Below are 5,712 nucleotides of genomic sequence, written 5' to 3' on the forward strand. Positions count from 1 at the left end.
GGAGACTCTCATCCAGACCTGGGTACCATTGTACCTGTAGAAAAAGAATAAAATAACAAATAAAGTTTATACTCACCTTTCCGACGGCTTTTCTCTGAATGCCGGCATCGCTTGAGGACCTGCGGTGACGTCACAGTCATGTGACTGCAGGCCCTTCACCGCTCTGTCTCGCGATATGCCGGCAGCCAGGAACCAGACAGGAACGAGCGTTGCTGCACACACCGGGGCCCCGGGGGTGAGTATAGCTTTATTTGTTTTTATTTTTACGGTTCACACTGTATAAATCCATGCCGGTTGCATGGATTTATACAGTGTGATCTAGTTGTCAAGCACTTTCCAAGTGATGCTATCGCCTGGAAAGCGCTTGTCAATCTGCATGCGGAAACGCATGTGAATCCGCATGTGGATCCGCATGTATTCTGCAGGAAAAACGCATGCACAATCTGCATGCGTTTTTTCTGCCAGGGAGATGCAGAAATGCTGCAGAAATTTTCTGCTTCATTTCTGCATCGTGGGCACATAGCCGAAAGGAAGTGTTATGGGATGTGGGGAATGTGTATGTGTTTAAAAGGAAGGAAATTGCTGTAAAGGATAGTGTGAAGGTGATTTTGGAGAAGATGTATGTGGGTTTCCTGTGGGACAAAAAGAGGAGAGGGGAAGTGGATGCGGAGGGAATTTGGAAAGTTAAAAAGTGGAGATATTTTGTTAGTACTTCTTGATTTTTGTTTTTGTTGTTTTGAAATAAGAAATAAATATTTCCGATGATGGGGACAGCTAATTGCGTATTGGATGTGACGCTTCTGTTTTGATGGAATTTTCCTTTGTCTGGTTTTCATAGACTGTGGAATTTCCTTGTCTGAGGAAAAATAAAAAGAAATCTTTTCTTATCAGTTTAATATCTGATACGTCCCCTATACGTCCAATTATTTTCACACATTCTCCTCTCCCCCTAATGTCCCACGCGCATCAAAACTAGGAAGGATGGGGGGTAGAGAAGGTAACTAATTATTGAACAAATGAGCAGCGGTCCTCCCTGCTTTCCAGTCTGTAGGCTCCCTACAGACTGAAGCTGGCTGCTGCAGCACAGCTAGATAAAAGCCAGGAGCCCATTATGACACATGCAAGATCTGTTCCATTCTTGCATTATTCTATTGTCCCATTGTTAGGGGGCAATGGAACAATGGGACAATGGAATAATGCAAGAATGGAAGAATGGAAAAGACATTGCACGTGTCATAATGGGCTCCTGGCTTCCATCTGGCAGTGCTGCAGCAGCCAGCTTCAGTCTGTAGGGAGCCTACAGACTGGGAAGCAGGGGGGACCGCTGCCCGTTTGTTCATTAATTAATTATCCTCTCTACCCTCCCCCCAGTCTTGAGGCGTGTGGGACATTGGGGGGTGGGTGGGAATGTGTGAAAATAGATGGACTAATGCAGATTAAAAACGTGTGGGGTGCATGTGGACAACATGTCTTCTTAAGGGAAGTCTTTGTTCCTATCCCTACAATAGGTGCCTTCTTGGGGCCAGGGTGCAGCCATAGGCCAAAACCAATTCAGGTAATCGCTTCTCAGCCTTTAAAATCTGATATGTCCCCTATACGCCCACCTATTTTCAAACATTCTCCTCACCTCTCCCCCCTAATGTCCCACGCGACTCAAGACCGGGAAGGATGGGGGGTAGAGAGGGTAACTAATTATTGAACAAATGAGCAGCGGTCCCCCCTGCTTCCCAGTCTGTATGCTCCCTACAGATTGAAGCTAGCTTCTGCAGCACAGCTAGATAAAAGCCAGGAGCCCATTATGACATGTGCAATGTCTGTTCCATTCTTCCATTCTTGCATTATTCCATTGTCCCATTGTTAGGGGGCAATGGAACAATGGGAGAATGGAGTAATTTAAGAATGCAAGAATGGAAGAATGGAACAGACATTGCATGTGTAATAATAAGCTCCTTGCTTTTATCTGGCAGTGCTGCAGCAGCCAGCTTCAGTCTGTAGGTAGCCTACAGACTGGGAAGCAGGGGGGATTGCTACTAGTTCGTTTGTTCATTAATTAGTTATCCTCTCTACCTGGTCTTGAGGCGGGACATTGGAAAGGGAGGAGGAATGTGGGAAAATAGATGGACTTATGCAGATTAAAAACTTGTGGGGTGCATCTGCAACAAGCAGTATAGTTGTGGGTTTTAAGGTGTCTATTGATGAACAACATGTCTTCCTAAGAGGAGTCTTTGCCCCTATCCCTACAATGGGTGCCTTCTTGGGGCTAGGGTGCAGCCATAGGCCAAAACCAATTCAGGTAATCGCTTCTCGGACTTTTGGCTAAGATCAAGGGTAGCTTCTTTTCTTATCAGTTTAATATCTGATACGTCCCCTAAGCGTCCACCTATTTTCACACATTCTCCTCTTCTCTCCCCCCTAATGTCCCACGCGCCTCAAGAGAGGGTAAGTACTTATTGAACAATTGAGCAGCGGTCTCCCCTGCTTTCCAGTCTGTAGGCTCCCTACAGACTGAAGCTAGCTGTTGCAGCAAACCTAGGTAAAAGCCAAGAGCCCATTATGACATGTGCAATGTCTTCCATTCTTGCATTATTCCATTGTCCCATTGTTAGAGGGCAATGGAACAATTTGACAATTGAATAATGCAAGAATGGAACAGACATTGCACGTGTCATAATAAGCTCCTGGCCTTTATCTGGGTGCCTTCTTGGGGCCAGGGTGCAGCCATAGGCCAAAACCAATTCAGGTAATCGTTTCTTGGACTTTTGGCTACGACCATTTGTCTTGTCTGGGGTCCTTGAGTGTTTTCCCTTGCCCTTCCAGCATCGCCATTTTGATGGCTTAAGCCGGTTGCTGCTTTAGGGGGAGAACGAGGAGGAATGAGAGAGTGATCATAATGGGCCTGAATATACGCTATGTTGGGACCGATGACAATTGGGTTCGCAATGCACTCCGCATTGAAGTTGATGCTGCTGTCAGAGAGAGTTTCAATCTGTCATATATGATGCACGAGGTGATCTTCAAAATCCTGGAAGTGACAAGAGAAAACATTGTCTGCCTGCAGGAATCCTGGAAGGAAGGATGGTATGTCTTGGTGCTGCAATCTATGGCGGCTTGCCGGAACCTGTACAAGAAGTTGAAGGAGCAGGAGAATCCAACCTTGGATGGTTTGACCTTTACAGTCTTGTACTCCAAAGGTGATGTTCCCCTAGTCATATTTATGTATAATCCCTTTGTGCATGAACATGACATTGCGGCTTTTCTTAGCAACAGTCACAAAATCATGAACGAGGAGAACTTATGGACTGGCAAATAAAGATATTTTGTCAGATTTGGAGAAATTTCTTCCAAGCCTGGAGGTGTTCATTACCCTCCTCAAAGTTTCTCCATCGGGAGGGATAGGGGTATTCTCTTCTTTCCTGAGGCCCCAGTTTTTTTTGCCGGAAATGTAAGAAGTACGGCCACTTACAAGAGGTTTGTACTGCTGTGCTTGTTTGCTCCAAGTGCAACCAAAGTGGGCATGTTGCTAAGGACTGTACCAATCCGATTGTTTGCAATGATTGTGGTATGGGGGGCATGCCTTTAAGGATTGTACTCATTGTGCGAACAAGGGCAAGGCAAGGGCATACTCTGAGGTGGTCACGAACTCTCCGAGGCCTAGGAGTGTGGCACCTGAGGCCGCAGTCTCTTCCAGGGTGAAGGTAGTGGAACAGCGTGTGGAGACTGCTCCAGTGGGGACGTCCTACTGATGGAGCCCGGGAGAGTGGAAGAGGTTCTGTCAGCTGAGATGGATGTTTCTTCCTATCAGGGGAGTTTCATCGACTCCTTTTGTGAAGAGCGTGAGTTAGCCTTGGAAACCCCAGCTCAGTTAGAGCAGTGAAAGTATGGATGAAGAGGGAGTTGGAGGTCAAGGAGACTTCACTGAGACTGGGGTGAGGTCTTCTGAGGAACCGGACCGTGCTAAGAATAAAAGGGCCCGGTTGTCTGAACCATCAAGCAGCCAATGCGTGGCAAGTCCGGTGAGTGAGCGGGATTACCCAGTGGGTTCTTGTTCTCCTGCATCAATGGCTTACCTGGAGGTGAATTTGGAGTCCACTATCTTCCAGCTAAGTGGGAGTTTGCCAGATGAGAAAGGATAAGGAAGGTGTGAAGACTGAGTTTATGGTTTGTTGAGCCAATGAATGATCTCTAAAACAAATTGGGACATCGCATCCCTTAATGTAAGACTTCTAAAGTCTAGAGTTAGAAGATCTGTGATTCTGGACTTCTTACATAACCATTCCTTTGATATTATGTGTCTACAGGAGTGTGATATAGAAGAACCCCTGGAAGACGTTGATTGGCCATATGGCCAGCATATCTGGTCTGGCTCTACTGGGAATAAAAATGATGGAGATGGGATAGTATTAAATAATAGAAATTTTGTTTTTGAATGTTATAAGGTAATAGAGGTGGGTCGTTGCATCTCTTCAGTTGTGTGTGGGAGGGGGTGGAAAGTTAATATAAATATTTATGGTCCTGCAAAAAAAGAGGACAGGTAAATTTTATTAGATAAATTATGTTTAGAATTACTTGTTAGGATCCCTGTGATAGTAACAGGTAATTTTAACTGTGTAACTGAGGGGAAAGTTGATGCCTCAGGAAAAAAATTGGCAAACATTATTTCAGATTTTTTCTTATTTGATGCTGCTGAAGTTTTTTGGGGGAAGTCGCCACCACCAACCTATAAAGCTGACAGAGGTGGGATAACATCTAGGATTGATAGGATGTTTTTTTCTAAAAATATAATATGTAATGGTTTTTCTCAAGTTTCAGTTCCTTTTCCGGACCATGAGTGCCTGAAAGGCGAGTTTAGAGGAGATTTAAGGTGAGTGCATGGGAAAGGTGTGTGGAAATTGAATGTGAGTTTGCTTGAGGATGAGAAAGTTGTGAATGATTTTAAGAAAAAATATAGTTGGTGTAAATCTCAAAAGAGTAAGTTTGAAAGTGTGTTGGTGTGATGGGATTGGATGAAATATGAGGTGCAAAAGTTTTTTCGTCGATGGGGCTATAAAAAGGCTGCCATGGTAAGGAGTCAATATAAAGATTTAATGTTGAGTATGGAATGGCTGGAGAAAATGAGGATGTGTGGTCTGGATGTGGATGATTTGCTAAGAAGTGTGTGAGAGGATTTGAAGAGGACTTTGGAGAGGAAGGGAAGGGAAATCATTTTTAGGTCTAAGGTGGTCCATCTTGATAAAGATGAAAAGTGTTCAAGATATTTCTTTAAAAAAATATACGGTAGAGGCGTGACCTGCAGCCTAATGTAAGAGACACAAGATTTGTGTGCTCCTGTGCTTTATACCAAGCAACTGGGGAAATTGCCGTTTTGAAGGCAAAAGTACCCTATCAAAGCTACTTGACCGATCTAGGAAACCTCAGGGATCATTTTGATCCACTTCTGAACTTTCTTGGAGAGATATTCATAACAAAACAGCTCCTCTGAAGCTCAAGCCTGCTGAGGGATAAGACCCACAGACGCCATTATTGGCTGCAACATCTCCCTGTCTCCCTCTCTTCTCCTAACAAGAGAGGCAGAATAGAACTTCTTACAAGCACAGGACTCCCAAGCTTATCCAGGTGATCCCACTGTACATTCTCCGGTTTCCAACTGGTAACACTAGTGCCTGCATCAATAAATCATTGTGACAAAGCTTAGCAGGAGATCAGACTGAAGTG

General features: G+C 44.6%; 1 pseudogene; it reads left to right on the plus strand.

Annotated features, from left to right (window-relative positions):
* Window positions 1-2,296: 2,296 nt before the first annotated feature.
* Window positions 2,297-2,403, plus strand: LOC141150989 (U2 spliceosomal RNA; annotated as a pseudogene).
* The last annotated feature ends 3,309 nt before the right edge of the window (window positions 2,404-5,712 follow it).

This window comes from Phyllobates terribilis, unplaced genomic scaffold, assembly GCF_046119375.1.
Source record: "Phyllobates terribilis strain yellow unplaced genomic scaffold, ASM4611937v1 Scaffold_5__5_contigs__length_657084704, whole genome shotgun sequence".
NCBI classification, from domain to species: domain Eukaryota; kingdom Metazoa; phylum Chordata; class Amphibia; order Anura; family Dendrobatidae; genus Phyllobates; species Phyllobates terribilis.